The sequence below is a fragment of the Erithacus rubecula genome (genome assembly GCF_903797595.1).
Source record: "Erithacus rubecula genome assembly, chromosome: 8".
Classification (NCBI taxonomy): Eukaryota; Metazoa; Chordata; class Aves; order Passeriformes; family Muscicapidae; genus Erithacus; species Erithacus rubecula.
Genome location: NC_136659.1, coordinates 5,099,177 through 5,125,321, shown reverse-complemented (window position 1 = coordinate 5,125,321; position 26,145 = coordinate 5,099,177). Strand labels below are relative to the sequence as shown.

Genomic DNA, 26,145 nt, shown 5'->3' with positions numbered 1-26,145 from the left:
GTGAAAGAATAAAAAAAAGTCTTGAAGCTCTGCTCTATGAAATAGGACACTGAATTGTACCTGGGTACTGGAAAGACAGGTTTAGTCCTTGTTTTGTATATAAACTCCATGTGGGTGAGCATATGTACCTCTTTGTTTTGTGATGTTGTACAAGACCCAGAATTGGGCATATAAATGGAGACGTGGAGAAAAATATGTTGTAAACAAATGTTGTACTATTGCAGCTGTAGAGCTGCTGGGATATCAAATGGATTTCTGGTCCTTGTGGTCAGAGCAGCCATCTTTGGATTCCATCCCACAGGACTCTGTTGTGCTGTCAGAATGCCTTGGTGGCAGTGAGGTAGCTGGGTACAGTTGTGGTAAGGGCTCTGAAAGCTGGGGAGTTATATTGGTTGCATTCTAGACCCAACCTTTGAGGTCATGTGGATACCAACAGAGATTATGTTGCAGTAGCACTGCTCTGTTTTTTTTTTTTTTTTTTTTTTTTTTTTTTTTTTTTTTTTTTGTTTTTGTTTTTTTAATTTTGTAGTAGTATGCTGCATGTATGGGGAAAAGGCCAGACAAATGTCAGTATCAGTCATTTCTGGGAACTGAGAGTTGAAACAGCTTGTACTGGTACACTTTGAGGTGTTCTCTGAAATAGCAACTAAACTGAAATTAAACTTCTTAAGGAGTAATGTGCTGGGAGGACTATTTTAAGGTGTAAACAGGGGCTAAAATACAGGGCATTTGCAGTACACCATTTGCTTCTCACCAAGGCCTTGAGGTGGAATCGTGGTGTGGCATTCTGCCACTACCTCTGTTTATTTTATCTTTTCAAGCATCTGTTGTTCCTTTGACATATTTAATTGTTTCCTTTTGAAGTATCATTCTGATGATTCTGCGATAGGTGGAACTAAGATGCTGCAACATACTGTGGCTGCCTGAATGGCTGAGTGGCTCTGCTGATCGGAAAATGATGGAATGATCAAGAAATTACTAAGTAGAATGTCCCAGCTGTCTCAAGCACTGAGACTATAACAGAGGCAAAACCCCTGTGTGTTGCAGAAAAGCACAGAACATAAAAGAAGTAGCACTTAAATGTATAAAATATAAGATAAATACACTTCTAAGAGATATCTTATCTTTCTTTATATTGCTTCTCATTTGAGAATGGAAAGGAAAACTGTGATCAGGTTCCCAGCTCTTCAGTGATTTCTTTGGGGAATATCTAGTTCTTTCTGCTGCATTGTATGGCTGGAGTGCCCTGCTTTGTCCTCATCTATTTCCAACCTGATAGAGATGCCATAAAAAAGAAGGTTGAGGAGACATTATGACCATATTTGTTACCCTACCATTGTATGAAGATCTTTTCCTTTATGCTATGCTACTGTATAATATGCTTAAAATTTTAATAAGGAAAAAAAAATCCCAACCAAAGTACTGTTATGTTTTATAGTTTCAAAACATTCCTTTGGGATAGAGGCCATGACAATTGTCAAACATTTCTTTGTGGTGAATTCAGAGGCCTCGAAACAAAGTGAAAAGAACAGAAGGAGTGAATAAAGTGCTTTCCCCCAGAAGGCTGCTATTTGCAAAGGAAAATCCTGTAATGTGTTGAACACAGAATCTCCTTTTAAAACTCTGATATGCTTAAGAAAAGAAAGGGAGGGATTTCCATTGGGGAAACTTGAGATCTATGGAATAACTGCCAGGAATGGAATATAAACTAGAAAACAAAGATCTACATCTGATCTGCACAAAACTGAAATGTTTGGGGATATTTTCAGAGTTTGTCATGTTATTACAGGAGATAATTTAGAAAGGAATCCGAAACATTTGTGTCCGATGGACAAGGTTCAGAAATAGTATTTTATTATTTAGCTGGTAATGTAAGTTGTTCTTTCTACATAAGCAGGCACTAGTGAGTATCTTCATTAAATGTTACCATATAGCATTGTTGCAGAAATTAATTTTATATACCATAATGAGGATGGCTTGAATAATATAAGCAAACATTGAAAAGGATGGGAAGCTTTCACTGCCGGAATTCAGAGGAAATTTAAATTTTTTTTCCCTTTGTTTCTCCTAAACTACTTGCACACTGTTTGCAAACAGTTTTAAATTCCAAATTTTTCAGTGTCTAGTCAAAGGAAATCAAGCGACCCTGAAGGATAAAGGAGACTTGACTCAAAATTGAAAGCTTTTTGCTGTTTTTATCAAAGATGTTTTTCCAAGACTTTACCTGTTTTAATCTGCAGGCAAGACATAATTGAAGAAGTGTGTGCTCCCATGGTTGTTTCATTAATCTTGATAAAATTAAATTTTTCAAAAAATTAATCCTTTTGTATTTGCTTAGAAGTTTAAAATATGTAAATGGGCAGTAAGCCTATTCTGAAGAACACTGAAGAGGTAATATTTTTATGACAACTGCCAAAGCAGCTCCGTTAATTAACCTTCTTTGTTAGAGCAGGAAAATACTGAGATATTTGATTTTCTTTTTCCCATGGCCTCTGCAAAAGGAGTATATTGTACACTTTTTCACAAGGGTACTTGCAAGCACAGATGTTGTTTTTAAAATAATAATGAACAGAATTATGCCTCTTTTGCTGGAAGACAACATTGAAGGTTATGTTATTGTCAAACAGAACATAAAATGAAAATTCTTTATTTCCCCTTGCAACATGCAATTTGAGTGATCACCTTTAGTTATTCTGATTATTTTTCCTTAGCTGTCATCTAAACATTTAATGCTAAATACAATTTGTCTTTTGGAAATTGCATATGGAATTTATAGTCTCCTCTTCCTCATAGTTCATATGTGTATGCTTTCCTGCAAAATTAGGTAATTTGTAAGTCTGGTTCCTTGGTATGGATCTTCTAATTTGGTAAAAGGGCAAGACTCTGGAAACTCATGATGAGGTATTTGCAATAAGAGAATGAAATCCAATGGCATTTTTTGTTGTGTTAAATACCTTGATAAGAAAAGTATCACCACTACAACATTTTTTACATAGGAAGATTGTTGCTTTAAAATTCATAAAAGTATTATAAAAAAACCTGAAGTCTTTTTCTTGCAAGGTGGAGGAAAGAATAGGATTATCCACAAAACAGCAGAAGAAAAGCAGATTTAACTTAACAATTTTTTACAAAAGCTACATGATTCCTACCAGCATCACATCCCACCAGAGAGCTGTTAAAAGTTTATTTGATTACAGGATTAGCCATGCCACAAACACTTTTTCACTTTTATTTTCCTTCAGAGCCTGTTGCTCCAAGAGAGAGGTGCCTTCCTGGGTGCTTTGTGCAGGGGCAAGGGAGCACTGTCATATTTTATTCATTTCCATGTTTTATCTTTACAAGGAAACCATTCACATCATCTTATACAGCGTTAACTCTAATGATTATGAACGGACAGCTTTGCTTTTGCCATTCACACCTGTCCAGGACACCAGTCCTGGTTACTGACCATCATTTAAAATAGTCACCTAAACATATTCTATCCCTATCTCTGAAATCATTAGAGTTAACACTGTATAAGATGATGTGAATAGTTTCCTTGTAAAGATAAAACATGGAAATGAATAAAACTGTGAGCAACCATAAAGGTTTTTTATTTACCCATCTCTATTCTTCAAGAAAAGGGCAAGTGGAAGCGTTCCCTGATGGGGATGACGAGGTGTGTTCTCTTTGTTTGTCTCATTTACCTAGGAGGCTGTTTTGTTTATGGTCTCAGGTGGGAAGTTGTGCTTTGGTTCTGTGCCTTGCCTTAAGGCAAGTACTTTCTGAGCAAATGGGACTGACAGAAAGCACCTGGGCTCTGGCCACACCACCAGCTCAGGTGTGCTGAACATTTTACTGATGGTTGTGCTTGCCTGCAGCTCCATTTTGTTCTGCTGCAGCAGTGTTAGACTAGCCATGCTATTGTAGTGGCAATCTCTGCTGTGCCTTGGCAAAATAACTCATCTGTGCTTAACAAGATCTATCCTCAGTGCTCAAGGGACTTGGAGGTAACAGTGGGTGCTGAAGCTTTCTTTTACTGGAGATATTCTGGCTCTTGATTCAGCCTTTACCAGATGTTCTTGCCTTAGGGCAGAATTATCCAGTTCTTTGGTTCAGTTAGCATTACTGCTGGCATATTTGCCTTTGAGCTAGGGGCACTGCAAAGTGGGCCCTAGCCCTAAAGACATCATCAACTCCATGTACCCTTGTTTGTAACTGAGTATATTTGACTTGAGTGATCTTTGCCAGTTGCTGCACGGTCATTTGCTCTGTTGAATGTTCTTTCTTCCATGGTCAAGTATAGAAGAGTCATCTCTGAGGTATTTATAGCTATGCCATATTACATGTAGGGCTTTAGCACAGACATTTTTCCTCTCCAGTGTGTACAGCCCACATCCATGAGGCAGGACTTCATTGCAGTCAGCTCATGGGGAAAGTAATTTTTGCATTGAACTATGAGTGCTTATATCTTGAGTTTTGTAAGGTGGAAAGTTGGAATGAGATTCTGGGCTAAGCAGAGAAGAGAAATCATGGAATTCTTGTGCCATGTCTGTTGGATGGTAATCATTCAGCTGTTATAGCACTTGGCTTACATCTTCTTAAGGATTTCTGGAAGCAGTAGAAAAGAAGTGCTGACAAGGACAAAAGTAGATGGCCTTATACCAGTGCACTGCTAATATTCAAGTGGTGTAGAGGAAAGGTACTTGAGGATTGCAGGAAGATAGTGGGAAATCAGAGACAAATGTGCAGAGCAACCTGCTGAGAAGGGAATGCTGAGGGAGTAGTTGGGATAGTGTAGTTTGTTCTGGAGGATGATGACAGGTACTTGACCTCTGACTATCCTAGCTAAAGACAGCTGATTTTAAGCACTGACAAAAAGTGGAATAAACACTCATATCAAGGTTACCTGACAGCACATGTGCTTTCTGATATATTCCGTGTTTTTATGCAGGGGCCATAAATTCTACAGTACTCATGGGGTCTGTGTGTCTGGGTAAGATCTCACACTTAATATATGAAGGGAGGAAGTGGGAAAAATCCTAATGCTTGGACAGAAGAGCCTATTTTTATTTACTCTGTTTTATTTTCAAGCAATTTGTCACCCTGAAGGTTCTTGACTGCATGCCCTAGACAGTGTCTGCTTCAATTAGTCTTTACCAAAAGTGTCCAGCTCTCCAAAGCCACTGTATGTCTCACTAATGTTAACTCAGGAAGACTGGTGAAAGGATGACAGTAGGAATTGATTTGTCTGCTGAGAGATTGCAAAAGGCTGAACAGTAAATTTGAATGGTGAAAGGGAAGGAAAGTGCAAAATACAAAGCCAGTATAGTGCAGATAGAAACTGAAAATTGGATGATGTGTCTTACAGGAAGAGGAGCAAATTCTTTTCTGAAGAACTGCAAGCTCACTCTATATAGCAGAGAAAAATTAGCTTCAGGTGTAGAAGGGGTTAGTGAAACTGCAGTCATTAAGTCATGTTTTCTGCAGCTCCCATGATTTCTGGGCTCTATTCAGCAAAGTGAGCTGCTGTAGACAGACTGAGCAGCAGAACTGTAACCTTGGTGCAAATGTCCAGTGTCCAGGTAGCAGGAGAGTTTCTCAGCCCATGTAGTGTGAGGTATATGTATGTAGCTTCAGAGACTGGCATAGCACCTAGGAAGTGATTTATGCTTGCAGTGTGCTCCTGCAGCTTGTTGACTTACCACATGCAGGTAATTCTGCCTATGCTTTGACAATGATGCTTCTGAGGAAATTGCAGACACTAGGCTTTGCATAGAAAGGATTTAGCATCTAAAGTCCTTTTCTTGTTGTGCTGTCCTCTGCATTGCTCTCTTAATAATCTTACTGGGGCTTTTTGAAACCTGTAATTAGAGTGGGCTTTTTGATTGATGGGAACTAGCATTAAAGGATTAATGAGTAGAACTGAATATTTTGTGATCCTTGAAGTGTCAACATCAGCATGCATCGGCACATTGCTGATTAGCTTGATTTAGTTGTTGGCAGCCACCACAAGGCTTTTTCCTGAGATAGTGCGCCCTTCAGCCACTGCAGAGGGACTTGGTGTCAGAGTTACTATGCTATAGGATTAAAAAAAAAAAAAAAAAATCTGTGGCTCTGTGCCTTTCCTCTATCAATTGACGCAGCAGAAGGCTCAAATCAGTGGTGCTCTTGGTTTCAGCTCAGAGTGGAAGCAGTAATTCTCATTCAGTGCCAGTCTTGTGCGTGTAGAAGCCAGTGTTCAGAAAATAATTTTAGAATCTACTATAATTGAATAGGATGCTTAACTTTTAATATATTTGTTTTTTAGATGTTTGTGTCCTGGTTAACTTTCCTTTCCCACTCGCTTTCCATTCTCATCTTCTTAAAAAATAGTTTACATAGTATATATATAGATAGATAGATAGATATGTGTGTGTATATATGTATGTGTATACATACACACACACACACATATATATATATATATAGTTAGGTTAACATTGCACACTCTGTCTGACACCTTCCCTGTCTTAAACCAACATGTTGTCTAGAATTTTGGCAAGTGTATTCTAATTTATTTAATTGCCTGCTCAAAAGTGCTTTCCTTGCATCTTTTGAAAAAATAAACAGGCTGTCAGAGAGATTATTCCAGAACCAAGAAGTGTTAGTGGAAATGTTGTGTGGGATCCCTTCAGCCCTGTGCTTGGTTGATTTTGGGATGAGACCCACTGAAGTTAGCAGGGCTGTTTAAGTGGTGGAGGGACTACTTTCAAGAATCACATCTTGCTGTGCCAGAGCCCAGTTTCCTTTTTTGCTTACAGAATAGTTGCCACAGTGGCCATCTTAGGGCTACTGGAGCAGTATCTGCTGTGAGTGATCCATCTCTATTAAATCAAACTTCCCATTTTGAAAGCTTCTTGAACCTTTGAAAAATCTCTATTTTGAAAAAAATCTTAAGATGAATTATATATGTAGCATTTTGAAACGTACCTAGACAAGCTCTTTGCTCAGCACTTATAATTAGGGTGTTCGAACCCTGAATAGAGGGTTTCAAAAGAAGATAACATTCAAAGCTACTCATTAATTGTGTTAGAGTGTCATCCCTTTTAATAAAAGAAAAAGTGCATTCTTCCTTCACCAAAATACAATAGAGATAATGTCACTTCTGAAGGAGGGATTATTTAGAACTAGAGCGATACTTGTGCCTACTAGTTAAAAGTTAATAAATCTGTAAAAATGGGGTTTCTAAGTCAGATTTGAATGAATTTGCCATTGTAACTTGTAATGGAGGTCTCTCTGGCAAGGCACACAGAAAGCCCTACTATGTGTCCCTGCCTTTTCCTATTAACCTTTGAGTGGGTCATGTCATTAATGTGCTGTTTCTGTGATGCCACTCTCTTTCATATATGGTCTAGGAGGCCACCAAGGACTTTGTATTTATGTATTTTATTCGGAATTTAAACACTTGTTGAGAATTAGGTTTCTTTCTTTTTTACTTCTAAAATTTATTCCCGTAAGTTGGGAAACTAACGACTAGGTACTTATGGATATTTAAGTAAAACAAAAGAGTGTCCAAAGTCAGAGGGAAGGGATTTGCATTTTCCGCTCCAAGAGAAGCTCCTACCTTCCTTAGCAGATACCTGTCTTTCAAAGCAAGACAACACCCTATTTACTTAAAAACTTTTAAAATTATTTCTAAGTTCTGTATGCTTCCATATGTGTTTGTAGTATGGCTGATCAGCCCTTGCAGCTCAGACAGTGCCTCTTTTGTCGTGTTGCAGCACAAAATGTTACACAGATTCTTAATGCACTCGACCTCGGTCACATCGGATGATGTATCACAGACCGAAAAATCCTGTGAAAGGAACCTTTGAACATTGCTGTGTCAAATGGCTCATTTCAGGAAACACTGGAAAAAGGGGTGGTTGTGCAGTCTTTGTGGCAGCCTTCTGCATACATATTACAAAGCAGTCTTTAATTATGGGATCACATTATTATTTGTTTCTGCAGAACTCCTACCTCATTAAGTGCATATTCCTCCATTTGGGAACAGCCACTCAGTGCTTTTGCTTTCCTTCGGTATTTTCAGAACACGTCTTAATTCTTTCTGTTTTCTGCAAACTGTGTTAAGACTGCCCTGAAAATACTGACTTTTCCATATCAGTAATTATTATATTATCTTGCATTTAGGAATTAACACTTCCAAGTCCTGAAGTGGATAGGTGGGCACTTCCACTGTAGAGGTGGAAAAAATAATTTGAAGTCCAAGTAACTTTACATGTAGGTATCCAGTGGAAGCTGCTTGGGGTCACTGTGGAGTCATCAGCACTCTGCTCTGGCCCTGTGTGAGTAATTTGGGCATGGAGAAGGGGGTTGGTTACCAAAGCCTGGTTAGAGGCCAGGAATAAAACAATTGTCTAAACTGTGCATCAAGAAACTGGAGTTTAAACTGCTCAGAAAAGTTAATTCTTCAACTTTTTATTTTCTGGCATGGCAGAATCTTTTTACATTATTCAAGATGCGTATATCACCCTATTTAAGTATTAAAAGCTTAGGTTATCACAAATTGAATTAATTTGTTATCTAATTAAAATAAAATTCCCTAAAATAGTCTCTGATGCATGTGATGCATAGAAACTCCAGAAGAACTCTCATTGATTTCTGATATGAATGCCTTACACTGAAATTGAGTTTTGCAAGTGTCACTCTGTATTACTGAAGTGTTGCATTTTATTCTTTGATTTGCTGTTTGTTGAAAGGAAGCTGCATATGATGGTATTGAAAGAGGGGTTTTTTAGCTATTAAACCTTAACTAGTGCTGGTCCTAGGCTTTTTCAAATTGTGTAACTGCTGTGAGTCTGTTTGATGAGAACTCTTAGCATCAGCTGAGACTTTGATGGATGTCATCTGACTTGAGGTCTGTAAATGCTTCCAAAGATTTTATAAGGAACTTGCAATAAATAACTTAATTTCTCTGTGCTTCAGTTACCCTTCTGTACTGGGATAACTAATCCTTTGCTGTATGGTACTAGAATTGAGAAAGTGAAAATTACAGGCTGGGAGGTGTTTGGACATCAAAATAGTGGGAGCCTGCAAAGGAGAAGGGAGATTGTTTATTTAGTACTTCCTCTTGAAAAGTTGTGATTGGCAGGCCGAATGTGGTGATGTGGTTGGAAAGTTGTGGTCGGTGGTGAACCGCCAATTGACTTTGTGGGCTCAGGACCACATGTGAGAATAACAGAAGAAATGCTTGAGGATTTTTTTAGGAACATGTAGATTCTCAATAAAAGAAAGCAAAGATACTTCTCAAGCATATTTTCATCACTATGGAGAAAAGAATAACTCATATGGTGGTTTCCTGACACAAGTGTCCAAGATGGATCCTTAACTCCTGTGAACTGATAGCATTTCCTGAAATTCTGATAAAGCTATGCTTATCTGTACTAGCTAGGAGCCAGGTCTTTGTGTATGACATCTGATGGAAGAAGAAAAAAGTTCAGGCAATTCTTTTCCTCACAGAAAGCTTCTGACCATGTTAACTATTATAGTGAATAAATTGAAAAATTTTAAGAACATATAATAAAAAGATATGGTTTAATGTTACTTGCAGCTGGATAAACTGAATAAACTCCTGGAAATCAGAGCTGCTATAAGGAAGGCATTACCTGTGAATGAGAATTGGGAACAATTAAACATTTGCAGGCTCATACTAACAGAAGTACCTTGTCGTGAGGATAAATGAATTACTTGAATAGGAGGAATGGTAACAACACTGATCTCTCTTGGAAGTCAGGGGTTTTTATTTGTTACATGTTTTCCTGCACTGTTGGTGCCCTTGCAGTGTTTTGAGTTGCACCCTTGAAAATGTATTCAAATATTAAAAAAAAGGGTAATGGGATCATCTAGAAAACAAACAGAAGCTGTGAGGCTCTTTCATTGCAGAAATACTGACAGCGCTCAGTGTACTTTTTTTGTGGGTTCCTGTCACTGAAACTGGCAGAATAAAGATGAAAGGGTGTGTGCTTCTGGAAAACTAGGCTCTTGACTCCCATTAAAAGTGTTGAATGAATGTCTGCTCCTTTCTTGCATGGCAGGCAAGATGCCCTACAAATCTGTTTTGTTACTGCCACTTCAGTTCTGAGCCACAGATTATACTTCTCATGTCTAAACAATCTCAAATACTTTAGAAGTCATTAAACTTTCCATTTCACTAGAAATGGTAAGAGAGGCTGTCAAAAAGTACCATAGCAGATGAGGAATGGTCTTAGATCAGTCAAAATGAGCATTGAAATGTCTGTCTTTTTAAGAATGGAATGGAAGATTATTCTGTTCCTTCACACAGACTGCAGTGAGCAGGCTGCTCAACTAGTAGGCTTCAAATGTGAACCCCAGTCCAAAATGTCATTTAGCTGAGTTTTGGGGCCAAAGCTTCAGAGTACAGTCACAGCTCAGCTTCATCACATGCAGGTGGGTCAACAACCAAAATCTTCAGTCTTGCACTCTCCATTATCTTCAGTGAGCAGATCAAGGAAGGGTATATGCACAAGGCTGGAAAAAATTGCAAGAGTTACAATGCAGATCTTGATTGTGGCAGCAAATTCCCGGAGATATCTTCATCCTTTTTACCTGGTTCTTTTTGCCTGTCCAGTGAAGACAACTGACAGCTTCAGAGGGTTCCTAATTTAGTTAGATTAGCCTAAATCGCCTTTGCAAGTCTTTCAGACATTGAACAACTGCTAGCTTTATACTTTGTAGGATTATCTCCTGGGCTAAGGCATGTCTGTGTGTCAGACACCAGTTAGCAGTATGAGGTTGATGGCTCTGACAGAAGAGCTCTGCTGAGCCTATTAGGAACCACTGCTTCAGTGGAAGCTGAATGTTCAATTGTTCTCTTTGCTATTACTTTAGGTGGAGGCAGGTCACACCCCAAGAGCCAGCACAGCAGAGAGGAATGTGGGTTTGCACTCCTGCTCTGGCTGAGCACTGTTGAGTACCTGGGCTCAGCCTGTTGGGTCTCAAATAAGATGTTGGTGGGTGAAGCTGTATGTGGAAACATTTCCTTTTTGCTGCCTTTGCATCAGCACTTTGGATCAGTGAGTTTCATGGCATTGATTTTGGATGATTTTGAATGTGATGAAATACTCGTAAACTCTCTCAGCTCAGTGTTTTTTCCTGGCTGCTCACGCAAAGCATTGCAGAGAAGTGAGCCTCAGGCTCACTAACCCTAACCCCCTGAGCATTCCCTCTTTCTCCCCCCAAAGAATATAGGATATATGTGCTGCCCTTTTCCAGTAATTATGCTATATTGAAACAGAAAGCAAGGTCAGACCAGTTTGTTTTGGTTGATTCTTTACAGAAGTAGATTTGCTTATGTAGGCCATCTGTCTTTCAGATATTTATAACTAATTCACAGTTTATTTTGGGAGTCTGAGTTAGGCTGACAGGTCTCCAATTCCCTGTGTGGTTGTCATCCTCTTACCTTTTTATAGGGGTTGGTGGTTCTGTGCTTGCTTTCAGGCAGTGCTTTAGGTCTTCCCTCATTTCCTGTGAGTTCACGGTGTCAGTGGTTTCATCTATTAGTCTGTGGTTGGTTTCAGTCTGTTGGTTTTTTATTGCTAAAAAAATTTAGTAAGATTTCATCTGCTTAAGTTGACTTTTTTACATGAATCTCTTCTTTAACATATCTCTCTGGTCAGCACTGTAGTCAGTTGATGATGTCCCACCCTTGTTTTACCATAAAATAGATTTTTCTTTGCATCTTTATTCCACCTCCAGCACTTTTCTGCACTTTTTTGCTTTCCTATGAAGCCTTACTGACCTGTGTGGAGTTGCTTAAAATCTATTTTTCTTCGTTGAGATTCACTGCTCTTAATCTGCTCTACTTGTTCCTTCCTTATATTTGAATAACTAATGTTATCATTTTCTGGTCACCATTACCCAATCTGTCTTCCACCTTCAGATTTCCAAACACTTTCTCCCTTTCAGCCAAACCAGCTCCGTCTTCCAAAGTGACCCATCCTCAGGGTGTTGGAAGATGTATCCAGTTATGCCAATGAATTTTTTAGATAAGTTCAGCTATCATTATAGTACATGCTCATCTCTTGGGGCAGGTGTATACTGAAAGATGGAAAGTACTGGACAACTTTATTTTCCTGTTGGATGTTACTGAAAGGCAATTAGTGAAAGACTTTGGACCTGAGCTGTCAGTGTGACTCCACCAGCTTCACAAAAAAGCTGACAGAATTAGCAAATGCCACTGTAGTTGCAAGAAAGGGGTAGATAGTTTTGTTCAGTGTAGGCTTTAAAGACAGCTCCTGATTTTATCATCCGGCAAGTATTCCGAAGTCAAAATGCCAACATGTCGCAGTGCTAGTCATGTTTTCTCTGAGTCAAGCGGTTGGCATGGTATTTTATTAGTAGTCTTTTCCAGAATATGTCCCCTGTTCACCACAGGCTGCGTGAGTCAGTCTGTGATTTGGAAAATCTGGATGTTTTTGAAGTGGAGTTAACTGAGTGTAACCGGAGCAGGAGTGTAAATGGGTGTCTGATTGGTGTTTAATGGCCATTTTAGCAACAAGTCTGTTTACCTTTTATCATGACCACAAATAGGAGGATGAGTCTGGAGTCTCTAGGGAGTAAATAATTGTGGACCAAGCTGTAAAAATACTGGAAATTCGGCTTGCTGGAGTTGCTTGTCCCTCATTTGCTCATCAGAAGCTTGAGAAAAGGAATCCTGCTGATACCATTCCTCCTTGTCTCTTGGTTTGGATATGAACTGGTAGCTCCTCAGAGACTGGAGAGTGCTGAATGGGGTTTTGCTCAAGAGGGGAATATTTATTATATATGAGTTGTTACATGGTTGTATTTTGCTGCCCATTATTGAGAATGTCTGTGTGCTTGAAAAGGCTGACCTGGAACAGAGACTAGAGAGAGCAAAAGGAATGAAATAGGTATTTATTGAAAGGATAGACTTTGGGCAGTGCAAGAGCCTGGCCAGGGCTACACCCAAATTATCCTAAAGTCTCCTCAGTCTTTGGTGCATGACTCTGCACCTAGGGGTGGTACCTTGCACAAACATAATTTAGTAAGTCTAACTGGCTTACAGCTGATTTTCTTCTCAGACACATGGAATTAACCAAAGATAGTAAGATCCATGCCTGGCCAATATATTGTAAGAACTGACTTTTCATTTGCTGGTGTTGAGAGGTAAGAAGAAATAGATGAGCTTGACTTCCTGTCTTCTGTTCTCCTGGTTACACCTCCATCTTCATCCTCAGTTATGACAGCAGTGTGCTGTAAAGACTTAAGCCTTTTTCTCCTTTCAGAATGTTGTCCCAGGCTTAAAAGAAGGAGGGAGGGATGGGGTCCTTGCTTTATGCTCACAATTCAGCTGCTGCTTCCTGTTAACTTTAGCAAGACATTGAATCTGTCCTTGTGAAAGTAAATATTTTTCTTCTCTAGCTTTGGTAAAGTCAGAGATGAAACTCCCATTGCTTTCAGTGATGAACCCCTATGCTTATGGGTACAGGGAGACATAGCAAAGTTCACTACAAGTACAAGGTGCTTTTATTCCTGCTGACATTTATCTTCTCCCTGTCTCTCTCCTGTGAAGCAGGAGTATCTTAAATAGCTTTGTCCAGCTGTGAGTTTTGTTATCCGTATTTTAGGAGAAGTTAGTTCTGCAGGTAGGTTCATGCTGATTGATGGTGATAGGCTGGAAAATGGTTTGTTGGCTGTTGACTTAAAGCTGGGTATTGCATTTTATTTATTTCCTTTTCTTCTGCCAGAGTTGGGATTAAAAGCTCAAGAGATGGTATTTCGTGTTTGGACTCAGATGTTTATTAATTCTTATCTATATTACAGTGAGTGCTAGAGTACTTCTAGCTAGCAAACTAAAAATGACAATGTATCTCTCTTTCTACAAGGCCTTTTAAGTGCCAGTTTGTCCAATTAAGAAAAGCTACCTAAATTTTTTTTGCCTTTAACCCAATAACCAAACACTCGTGACATGCAATGCAGACTTTTTTATCCAATTACAAAAGTACAGCCTAGATCCATAAAGAAGAAGAAAGAAACCTCTGCCCTAAAACTTCCATCTTGCCTTCTTTATATTGCTGTATTTTAAAACCTTAAATTTAAATTTTCTTCTGTGTGATAGTACACTCTTTTATGCAAACCACACACCAGTGATTCTACTTCTATCACTCAATTTTGGAAGCCTTCTCTAAGGCCTCAGGTCAAAACCAGTGTATTTTTTGGGGTCAGTGCCTGTCAGCACAGAAAGCCCAAAATTCTCAGTTTCAAAGGTTCCAACATCTGGGTAGGAAAGTCCTTCTCAGGCAATTCAATGCCATTTGTAAATGCCAACAATTTGCAGTTTATAGGTGCTTCTCCCTTGCCTAGCCATTCCCAGGATTTGCAAAGCAGTAATTAGTCCTTGTTTATGCCATTGTGATGATATTATACCCATTGTTGAGATATGTTTAGTAACTCAAGCACAAGGCAGTTAAGGACATTCCCAGGGCCCTGCAGTAAAACAAGTGTAACACCAGAGAATTCTGTGATTGCTCAACAGCACTTCCCTGTCGCAGATTTTCTGTGGTACATGATACCATGTTACCTGATACTGAATTCATAGGTCACATCAGTCTGGTCTGTATCTTGTAAACACGTAATTTGCTATTGTGCAGTGTAACTGTGGGATTCCTGGCTGCAAGGAAGCTTTTGGCAAATTAGGTTTTACTGTCTACATGGTTTTTATTTCTTGACTCCTTGTACTTAGGGCTGTTGCTGTTAGCATATTTTCAAATTTTTGGCAAATCATCCCCATTGAATGTACATATGTGAAAGGTCTTCAGATCATCTTTTTTCAGTAAAGAAGGAAGGAATTTAATTGTTTCTCTGAAATTCTGATCCTAACAGACACCATAGTGTAGTCTGTGCTTCTGAGGAATCAGATTTTCCATGGATGTTCACTTTATACAAAAACAGGCATTCTGAAGGCATGGGATCTTCAGTAAGACATGGTCTGATGCAAATCAAGGGATGTAAGCTGTAGTGACAAGAGAGGTTCTAGTTGCTGGAAAAGAGCATTTGATGTAACTCTGCACATGTACTAAAAGCAGAGAAGGAATGCATTTTCTTATTGATGTGTGTTGCAAATCGTGAGTCTTTAATTCACATAAAATAAAAGCCTTTCCCTTTAACAACTGCCACTAACTGAGAGCTTTTGTTTTGTTTCAGATTGTGGGAACCTGAAATAAAATATCCTGTGTCTGACAAGGTGACAGCAGCACCACCAGGTGGGTCTTCTGTTTTTGTTGGTATCATATCAGTCATTCCAGGGCTCTGGAAATGCTGTGCATCTTGACTTTACTGGGATGGATTGCCTAATAAGTCTCTGGGGCGTGTTCAAACAAACCCAGATAGTTTGACAGGACTCCTCCTATGCCTGCATGTACATGAGTTATGTACTGCAATGGTTTTTTAAACGAAGAAAGGATGTACATTTTCTGTGCTGCACGGTGAAGGTGTTTATGGCACAGAGGTGGAAACAAGTGAAAATAAAAATACATTGGGGTTTTTTGCTAACTTTTTTTGTGTAGACATCTTTTCTGTAGGAAATGTCCTCTTGTCATTGCAAGTTGAGCTATCCAAAAGCTGCTGCTGCTGCTGAGCACAAGCTGTGACGTGGCATTTTTTTCTTTTCACACTTCAAATTTAGAGTTCACAGTTAGCAAAAAAAGTTCCCTGCAATATGTGCTGATTACTTGTGTGTTAGTCACCACATGCTCACCTTGTCTGAGGATTCTGTTTTGTTGAAACGTTTTATTGAGGTTGTTTATAAGATATGCAAATTTGCAATACAGGGCGGTTTCTGGTCACAACATTGCTGCTCTTACTGTAGCCTCACATTTCTCTCTTGGAGGTCCTAGTTTTTTTCCATTTTGTGAAGGCATGAGTCTTTCTGGAGTGCGTGTCCACAAGACAGGAGAGTGAGTGGAGGTATTCAGTGCAGAGCATCAGTCTCTCTGTTGGGTATTTCAGAGTTTCCTGTCACCAGCTCTGAAATGCTGCATCATAGCTGTGACGGGCTGCAGTGCAGATGTAGCACTTGCATTTCTCAAGATGTTTTAAAAAATTGCCACAGTCATGTAAGCCTCTTCTCTTGCAGTGAGAGAATCAGGTGAGATGTGAGAATTTATCAGCAAGGCTCCTGTTATTGTTGTTGAGTGGAAACTGCCAGGGGTCTTGCTCATGATATTAATCCTTATCCAGTGAGAAAAGAGGTCTAGCTTTGATTTCAGCGAGTGCATGAGATTTCTTTTATCTGTTCCTTGTCAGCCTCTGCATGTCATTGAACTTGAATCATTAGGCAAAAGGTTAAATGGTCAGGAAGAGATAAGTATTTCAAAGGTATAGTAAGGCCAAATCAAAAAAATTTAATAGGAAGGAGCAATTGAGGATCTGAGCTAGAAGCGTAGGCAAAGCTGTTTGGTGGGTGCTTTTTGCAAAGAGCAACAGCAAAGTGGAGAAGAGTTCATTCTGCATTTCACTTCACTGCTGCTGGTCTGCACTTCAGTAGTCTCTGTGGCAGGGTTCTTACCAAAGATTTATCACAGCTGATGTGTGTACCCAGGAAATGCAGAGCAGGCTGGTGAATTTCAGCTGAAAGGAGTGGGTAAACTCCTGTCTGCTCACAGAATTGAGTAGCAATCCAATTCTTCCAGTGCCTAGAATATTGGTACTTTCAGCTGCATTTGAGCTGCTCAGTTTATCAATAGACTCTGTGTTCTTGTATAAATGGAGAGCAAAAGGCCTTCTTATAATTAAATAATCAGTTGTCTAAATCTCATTTTATTAGGCTGAACACACAGTACAGACTAGAGGAGCAGTCCTGCACCAAAGCTGTTTAAACACATCAAATGTTTTCAATTTTATTAGGTTTTGTTCTTCTCTTTCTGTCTTTTCCACATGAATCTAAGGCATATGCAGATCATGCTCAGTTCTCTTTTTTTGCCTTGGTAGACATCCTTATAACCCTCTATTAGGCTTGCACACAACCCATATAATGGCACAGCAAAGCTCTTAACATATTAATTTGTCTCACTGTTGCATCACTTTCTGAACTGCCCCAAAGCACCTTCTTTGCTCATCAGACAGCAGTGTATCCTGTACAAAGGAATGAAAGCAAGACTGTTTGTCTCAGGCTTGTCTCTGCAAGTTTAGGCATGTATTGAACATAAATATTACCTTATTTTTCACACTTGAAGGGCAGTAAACTCCAATCCTCTAAAGAAAATATTAAATGTAAGCAGAACTCTTGTGTTTTAGTGAGAAACTGGGGAAAAAAAGGCAACAAAAAGATGGATTTTATTTCTTATCAGAATATTTCATGGGAACAACCTATGTGTATGTAATGGTACCAAAGTGTGTTTATGGTGAATGTCTCTGTGGTATAAAGAAAAAAACAGAGGAGAATTTTATCAAAAGCCTGAAGACCTGCTTTGCCTAACCTAACATTAGGCCCTTTTATGTCATTACTGCTTGCAAGCAGTGTGCTTACCATGCTCACCTCCTGCAGAGAGCAGAGGCTGTAGGTGAGCATCTCAGGAAGATGGAAAGAAAGATGGAAAAACCTCTCCAGAAACAGATCTAGAAGGAGAATATAGAATATGTAGAATGAGAGAAATGAGTGAGCTGGCATTCTTAGAAGCCCTATAAACAGAGCTAGTGAACATTTGCCTTTATGTTGTTTTTAAAATGTACAAGAACTGGCATCACCACTTACACTGTGGAGTCTTTTGTCCTTCTGTCTTTAAATTGCTGCTGTTCTGGACTGTTTCTCTTGTACAGTGATCTGCTGTAGCCCTTCCAATAAAAAATTGTAACAAGGCACCTGATCTCTTGGAGAAATAGGAGTTTCATTCTACCAGATTATATTCATTCTCTAGTTCCCAGTGTAAGATTATGCATCTCAAGTTGTTTTGCAGAGCTGCTCATCTGTACACACAATTACCATTCTCTTCTGCTCTACTGCTAGGAGCAGAAAGTGTAAAGGGACTCAACAGTTCAAATTGCTCCCACAGCAGAGGTTCCTGAGGAAAGCAGTGTCATGTCATACAGAGGAGTGAGAGCAGTCCTCATGGTCAAACAGCAGGATGTTATCCTTGGGCCCTACTCCTTTCTCTGTGACAGGCTTCCTGTATGATAGTCTCCTTGTGCTAAAATTAAAAAAAAAGAAAAAAAAAAGAAAAGGTTACAGGTCCAAACTGCACTTTTTGAAATAATCTGAATCCTGGGATTATGAATGTACAGAAATAGGTGTTATTTTAAGGGCCACTTTACTTTTCATTCTCTGAAATTATTTATGACGTATAAAGATGCAGTTTTCTGAGTAATAATAAATGCCTGGGTTACCATTCTCCCAAACACCAAATGTGAAACCCAGAGGCTAGCAAAGTATTTATGGGAGGGAGTATCTGAGGAAGCTGTTCTTATTGATGCCAGCAGCTTCTGAGTGCTAATTAGTTAGCCAAGTAAGTGTTTGTGGCTTCCTTTTTAATGGCTAATTCCATTGCCAGGAGTGTCTTCTGAAAAAATAAAAGAAAAATGGAAGGAACAGGTGGCACACACTTATTTTTTAAAAGGAAACAACATATTGTAGAACTGCAAGCATCTGCTTCTACTTATTGCTTATTCTTCAGACTCTGAGATGTCATTCATTTACATGGAATAAATTGCTATACCAGCTAGTAGGCCCTTACAACACTTTTTAGAAAGGTTATACCCTTTAATTCTAACCTGAAAGATTTAAATTAGACAAGACAAGTCTCTTTGGAGATAGAAAACATTTTCTATGAGATTATTGGATGCAGCAGGAAAGATAGATAAGTTTGCAGGTGAATGAAGACTTGGATAAAAAATGGTTTTTTGGTGTGTGTTTTTTTTTCCCTGCCCCCCAGTTGTAGGAGTTACTATCCTTATCCACAAGATTTGCTTCACTTACAGACTTTGAAAATAGTGGCTGTAATGCCTTTACATCTTCAGTGTCTTTTATTACTGGTGGGAGAGAGTATTTCAGTGTGTGTAGCACTCAGAGGTAGAAGCTCTTCTGTTGCTTAGAGCCCCAACTCATATCCTGTTCATGGATTTTTGTCTCCATTTCTTTTGTCTTCACAGGTTTCTAGACACATTACCACTTAGCAATAGATATGTCAAAAGTCTTTCTTCCATAAAGTCACTCACAGGTTTTTTTTGTTTTGTTTTTTGTTTTTTGTTTTTTTTGTTTCCTACTGGTACTAGTAATCACAGAGCCCTTCCAGTTCTTAAATGCTGCAGGCATAAACATGCCTCATCATCTAAAGGTAGTACAGTTATTCCTTTTGTGTTGCTTCTCACCTTGGAAGCATATGGTATTAATGGGAAGCCATTTACCAAATTTTTGATTTTCAATCTTTGAAAGGTGGACTGTAGACTCACTTCATTTGTGTGAGCAATGTATCAAGACAGGAGTTACTGACTTCAAAACTTTAATGTGAAACTCTACTGGTTTTGCTTGGAAGAGATTTTCCTTTTTACTGTTATAATATAGTGTATATATATATATATGTAAAAATATATATAAGTAGTCTATTATCTAGTTGTTTTGTTCTGTGAATGAAACATTGTAACACTTCTAAGAATACCCAGATCATAACCTGTATTACATTTCTGGATATTTTTGTGTAGCTGAAATAACTTTGTCAAGTTTATAATTCCTAGGCTGTTAAGACTCGTATCTCAAATCCTGATAAAATAAGTCAACTCTACACCTCTAGGGGACCAGATATTTTGATTTTGATCAAAAAAGAGAAAAATGCTTGTTTAGACATCCATGTCTCTGTTGTCCATATTTACCCACAGCTGACACACGGTCTGCTTATGCTTTGCTATGTTTCTCCATCACATAGGTTTGTTACCCAAATGCTGTAAGATGTGGCGCTTTACACTGCCAGACATTGATACAAATGAACTTTTCTCACACTTTGTTGTTGTGCTTACTTTGAGCTGAGCTTCCCAAGACACATTCTCTGAATACAAGCCAATGGGAGCGGTGTGACTGAAAAATGCAAAAACATCAATCCTTAGTTTTTAGTGCATTCCTAGGAGAGATTTAGTTGTGATATGGAACTGTGTGTAATAATTCAAATGATTCATGTGTTTTTGACAGAGCTGTCTCCCTCAGACTGCTCTTTCTAAATATTTGAATCAGAATCTCAGAGGTAGTGGAAATTCAGTGGATCACAGTGGTGCTGCATTTGTAATCCAGAGCATTATAAGCTTCTATTAATTATTTTTTTCCTTGAGGTACCTGCTGAACTAAATAATGATCTTTCTATAAAAAAGGTTATGGAAATATGTGTAACAGGGTTAGGAGCCAGGTGAGTGGTGAGGCTCTGTGTGGTTTAATGTTTACATTTGAGAAAGACTTTTGGACCTGGTTTGGCAGAACACCAGTCAGGGAATAGTGCCTGCACAGAAATTCTTGCTGTGGAGGTGGGATGGGAGGTAAATGTGCATGAGTGTAAACTCATCCAAGACTGTGGTTAGAGGGAAGCCCCTGTTCTCCAGCATTGTGCAGTGTACAGCTCTGTGTCTCTGTTCACCTTGTGATGAGGAGGCCAAGCTTAAAAGCCAGAAAAATGCCATGTTACTCTTTTGTACAGGTATTTTGTTCCATAGTTGGGGCAGTAAGAAGGAGCATTCTTGGAGATCCAGTCCTCAAGTACAGAGTGTCTCCATTAGGAGGGTGTTTCCAGTTTGCATCTGAGGAAATGAGGAATGTTAAGATATTAATGTTATCTGCAGGCAAGTGTGTGACCCAGTTGGGATCAGATTCCAATCTCCTGAGCCTCGTGCAGTGCTTTATTGCTTCTTCTACTAATATGGCTTTTTCTGCTGTACATCTTAATTAGCAGCTTATCCTGATCTAACAACTGAGAAATAGTTTCATAGTGCAAACAATAACAGTATGGGCAGATAAGTGTATAAAATTGTGTTTTGTTTCTAATCAGAACAGGGTTGCATGCCTCTGAGACAATTTACACTGTGCTCAGAAGGAGAAAATGTGAGCTCCAACCCGTCAAGTGAGAAACTATTGCTTTGGGTGAAAAGCTGATGCTTTTTTCAAGCAAATTCAAAGGCAAGTTTCATATGTGGGCCATGGGAGCTCAGCTAGAAATCATAGACTTCTACATACAATTCTGACTGATTCTGCCAGTGTTTTGTATTGACAACTATGCATTTTCATAGGAAGCAGGAGTGAAGCTAAGGATTGCTATACTCAAGGTCATCATGTCAGAGTGCAGTTGTGCATGTTGTATTTGTGCTATAAGGCTCAAAGCAACAGGGCTAGATGGCTTTTTATGTCTGAAATTGCTTAGGTCCATTGATTGCAATAGACTTGCACCCACATGCAGTTACAGCCAGGAAAACCAGGGTCTTGAGTCTCAGAAATACACCATGAAAGACCAAACAACATCTGTAGCATAGCAACAGGAAAGCCTTTATGCCTTTCTCATTTACTAGTCTTGTACCCTGGCAGTAATAGTGAGCATATGGTCGAGGGTTTGCTTTCCTTTTGGTCAGGCTGGTCAAATTCTTTGGGAGTGAAATGCTGACTAAGTTTAAAACAGCCAGATATGGTAGTGGTACAAGAACTCAGCTGTGAGGAACCTCATATTTGGTTCAGTGCTCAACACACCAGCATGACTCCATGATTTCTGCTTGCTTTCTATGTCACTAACCTATCCCCTGTGTCAAGTTTGGCCTTCCTGATTCCATTAGAAACGATGCCAACAGGGTCTGGCATGTTTGCTCCCAGGCAGCCCTGCTGCATGTTGTATGGGCAGCAGAAGGCCCAGGCTGCCATCCCATGGCAGACTCTTTCTGGGAATGAAAAAAAGTGCTTTTTGTGCACAGCAGAGGAGATGGTGCTGGAAATGGGAGAAGAGTTGGGGGCCAGGAGCAGGCAATTAAGTAATCCTTGGGACCAGCATCTCTGCTTCTGATAATTGGCATTGAGACCTGAGATCAGTGCAGCACCTGCTGATGCTGCTGCTTTTTGCCTGCTGTCAGGTGTCTCAGAGTCTTATGGAAATAAACCATTTAAGAAAACTAATTACTTGAACCAAGTCATTCTGGAAAGAATATCACCGAATTCTGTGCCAGCCAGACACCTAAAAGATCTCCTTTATTTACACAAATGTAGCAAGTGTGTTTTCCTCAAAATCTTTTGGTTTTTTTGACATTAATTACCTTTAATTTCTTCAAAGGCAGAGTGGGAAGTAGTGTAAATGTCATAACTAGGTCCTTTAGTTATAAAACTAAAAGAAATAGAAAAAAGCCTTCTGTGTGTCTTCTACATCTTGGGATTTATTAGGTGTCCATGTGCTGACAGAACAAGATGGGAAATTGCTTTCAGTGTTCATTTGTTGCCATGTGAGAAGGAAGAAGCAAATCTCACAAAAACACTGTAAGCGAGAATTTGACTTTTTTGTTTCTGCTCATCATGGGCAAGTCCATCCCTTTATTTAAAAAGGTTTTCTGGTGTCTCATTGAATAGACAAAAGTGATTCTGTTTTCATAAGTATTGGGGAGAGGACCTTACAGGTAAAGGATATTTCAGATCAAAATCTAGAGCTGAGTTTGAAGTGTTTGGTCTATTCCTACAGCACTTCTAATTATTAACTAAGAATAGAGTAATTTGCAGTTCAGAGAGATGCTGTAATCTATTCACGCCTGGGGGAAAAATCTTGCTTTCACTGTGTTCTTTGGGGCAACTGCAGTCATTTGAAGGAAAAGAGATTAGGAAATTGTGTTCTGCTGCATGTCAGCTGAAGCAGCTCTGTGCTTTCTTGGCTGCTGTACTGATGCAAAGCCCTCCATTCAGGAAGATGATAAAACCAAATGTGCGAGCAGAAGCAGATTGCCAGTCATCCTACCCAATTCTGTGCTAGGATCTGGTGGATGAACTCAAACTGCTTCAGTGCTTGTGTTACTCGTGGCTGGAAAGGCCAGGGAGCAGTCAAAAGAGAAATCAGGAGATGCCCAGACCCAGCTCCCTGCTGGTGGGAGGGATTCCAGGACCCCCAGAGTCAAACTGTTCTGTATCATGTAGTTGCAATGAAGGCAGCAGATGGGTGGGTCTTGCAGCCTATTTGCTGAGGCAAGAAGGTTCATATTCAGCTAAGCCACACAAGGAGAGGCTTCTGAGTTGGAGGACTGTGGGAAACAGAAAGGTAGAAACTTCCACAAATACTGAAGGGTTTGATTTGCAGCCTTGAAGAAGCTTGGATTGATGTAAAAATAGAAGTATACAGACATTAAGCAGAAAAATTATAGGCTTATGTTTCTATAGTTGTAAGTAAAAATATGCCTTACGTAAGTAAGAAACTGTATTAGATAAGATAGAAAAAAATTGTATAGTGTAGTAATATAATGGCATACAGTAGACTAGGAGCTTGAGTGTTACAACAGAAGTATATGTGTGTAAATGTAGTAATAGCTTGTTGGATAAAAGTATACTCATTGTAGTAGAGTTAAGTAAAAGTGATATGTTAAAAAAGCAAAATAAGCTTCGGAGCAATTTTCTGTTGGATTAAAATGTTATATATGACCTTGTAACGAAGAAACTTGTGACTACTTTTTGAGCTATGGCTGAATTCTTGCTTCTCTAAATCTCACACCTTGAGGCTGATGTGAATTGGAGCAGTAAATAGTCTCTAGCCCATTGTGGTCCCATCCCTTCATTTTAAGGTGACAATAATAGAGGATACCTGAGGGTTTCATGGAGAATGTGCCATTTAGACCTAGCAGGTTACCTGGACAAGAAGTGTAGTAGGTAATTTATTTTGAAGTAGGGTCAAAGTCTGATATTTTTTAGCTAGAAGTCAGGAGCAAGATGTTGGTTTCCTTTATGCTGACTTCACCTACCCTTCCTCCATGAGTCCTCATGGCTGTGGAGAGACCTGACTGGCAGAAGGGGGTTGCTCTTGTGTATGGACCCATTTCCTGTATTTCTCACTGAGAAGATGAGTTTTGAAGATGCAAGCACTCCTCTTTGGGAGTAGTATTCATAGGATGGATCATGCACTGATGTAGTTGACATAGTCTTTTTAAAACTAATCTCTTTAGGCAGCTAAAGGAATGAAGCTGAGGCTGAAGGTTACCCAGGTCTCTTCAAGGTTATAGAGTATATTTGAGGGGAAGCAATCTGCATCTTGTCTCCAGAATTAGTGTCAATGCAGAAGAGAGTAGGCAAGCCTCAAACAAGTTTATTGTGGTTATGAATCATGTGTCTGGGCACAGAAACTGTGATTTGTGGTTTCAGGGCATTTTTAAAGTGCATGACTTTGTGGATAAAACTTGCTCTTGCAAAGGGGGAGAAAAAAAGAGAAGGGCATATGGATTAAGTGGAATGACTGAGACTTGGACCAGAAGTTTTAAAAAAAAAGCAGTGGAGTATTTTTCTGTATTAAACATCAGTTTTGAGTCTTTGAGCAGGAAAGCCCAAGATTAACTTTACAGGTCTGAAAATATTTCTGGCCTGTCCCCAAATCCTGTGGTTTCCCTCTTGCACAGAGCCCTTTGTAGCCATAGCAGGGGATGGCAGAACCTCCTGTCAGTGGGAAACAGGACCCAGCCCTACAGCAAGGTGAGTGCAGGCTGAGCCCTTGCTGTGATGTTAAGGGGGTAGTCATCGTGTTCTTCTCAATCAGTGCAGAGTAGACACTGCCCTTTCTCTATTAGGCTGGGTCTGCCTTCATCAGGAAGCAGGATTTGCTCTGTAGTTAGCTGTATGTAGCAGTTGGAAGTTGGAATTCAGGTGTAAGTTCAGTAATGGCATGTGTGGTATCAGACATGGAGAAATGGGGTGCAAGTCTGAGTTTTGCATTTTCAGGTGCAGACATAATGGAGGGGGATGAAAGCCCACAGAGTGTTTTTCATGCCAACATGTCAAGGGCAGCAGATCTCAGAAGGCTGTTATCTATCCTGTGAGTCTGAAAATAGACTCTTTGGAGCAGGGGATAAGCAAAAATGATGCTGTGTTAATGAAAGGGTTTGGGACCTGGTCTGGTCACATTGCTCTGTGTCTGTTTTCCAGCCATATTGACCAAAATATTTTAGCTGTGAAATCTTGAGAAACAGCCTGTGCTTGCATTTTCTAGAAAGGCTATTTTCTTCAGCTCTGATTGATTTCCTCTGCAAGTATGCTACTTAGTTTTGAAGTTCTATGTGAATTGTGAATGTGTCTCAATAGATATGCCAGTAGACCCTGCATGGGAGCTGTTACATTCATCACTTTGACTTAAAGCTGTTTTTAAATTCTCCTGTTTAAATCTTGCCCTCCTCTGGAGATGTTTTCTGATTTCCCCTTGGTTAACAAGTATTGCTGCAGACCCTCTTCTCCACCAGTGAGCAGTGGATCAGGGTGTATTGGTGAGTTGTTGGGCACTGCTCTTGCCCTCACACACATCTTGTGTTTCAGAGACACACAGGTGTCTCTCTACACTCTTGTCAGTGTATTTTATGGGGCATTGTGTCTCTCCACCAAGCCTGTCAGATTGTGTGTCTCCTCTTGGTCTTGTGTAATGTGGTTGTGCTGCATTGTGCTAGGTCATGCTTTTAAACCACATAATTTCTGAGTGCTAATTGTAAATTGAAAAGGAAAGACTGCTTCAGGAGGAAAATGGTAGAAGACATAACCTTTCTTCTGCTCCTCAGGGCAAAGCAGAGATCCTTGTAGTGTTCTGCTTTGAAACAAATCAGTAAATAGCCAGGGATGTTTTTATCTGTAACAGATTAGCTGCTGATGTCTTTGTGTGCTTCCTAGGTGCTGAAGGAGATGGAGTGGAAAAGACATTTCATAGATATAAGAATTTGGAAAGAAAAGTCACGTAGAAATAGCTTATTCAGGCAGGAATAACAAAATCTGGGAAAGTTAGGCCAGATGAAGTGGTGCAGAGGAAAATATTGCCTGAGTGCAGAGAACAGGCTGTGACTATTTACCATGCTGAGGTTAGATCAGGGATGGTGTGAGCTGCAGGGAGTGCAGCAGCTAGGAAATAAAAACGACCAAAAGGTCAGTGCTCAGAGCCAGGTAAATGAGCCATGCCATAGGACAGGGCAGGGGCAGTGCCA

General features: G+C 39.6%; 1 protein-coding gene across 40 annotated transcripts in view; it reads left to right on the top strand.

The window, feature by feature from the left end:
• MAP2 (microtubule associated protein 2) overlaps positions 1 to 26,145 on the top strand; it is a 212,356-nt gene that overhangs the window by 27,164 nt on the left and 159,047 nt on the right. For 38 of the 40 annotated variants that reach the window (XM_079311169.1, XM_079311168.1, XM_079311143.1 and 35 more), the window contains exon 2: positions 15,205 to 15,263. The gene's annotated coding sequence lies outside the window, so the exon portion shown is untranslated. Of the gene's footprint in view, positions 1 to 15,130; positions 15,264 to 26,145 lie in introns of all 40 variants that reach the window. The other 2 variants (XM_079311159.1, XM_079311151.1) reach the window with 2 other exon arrangements.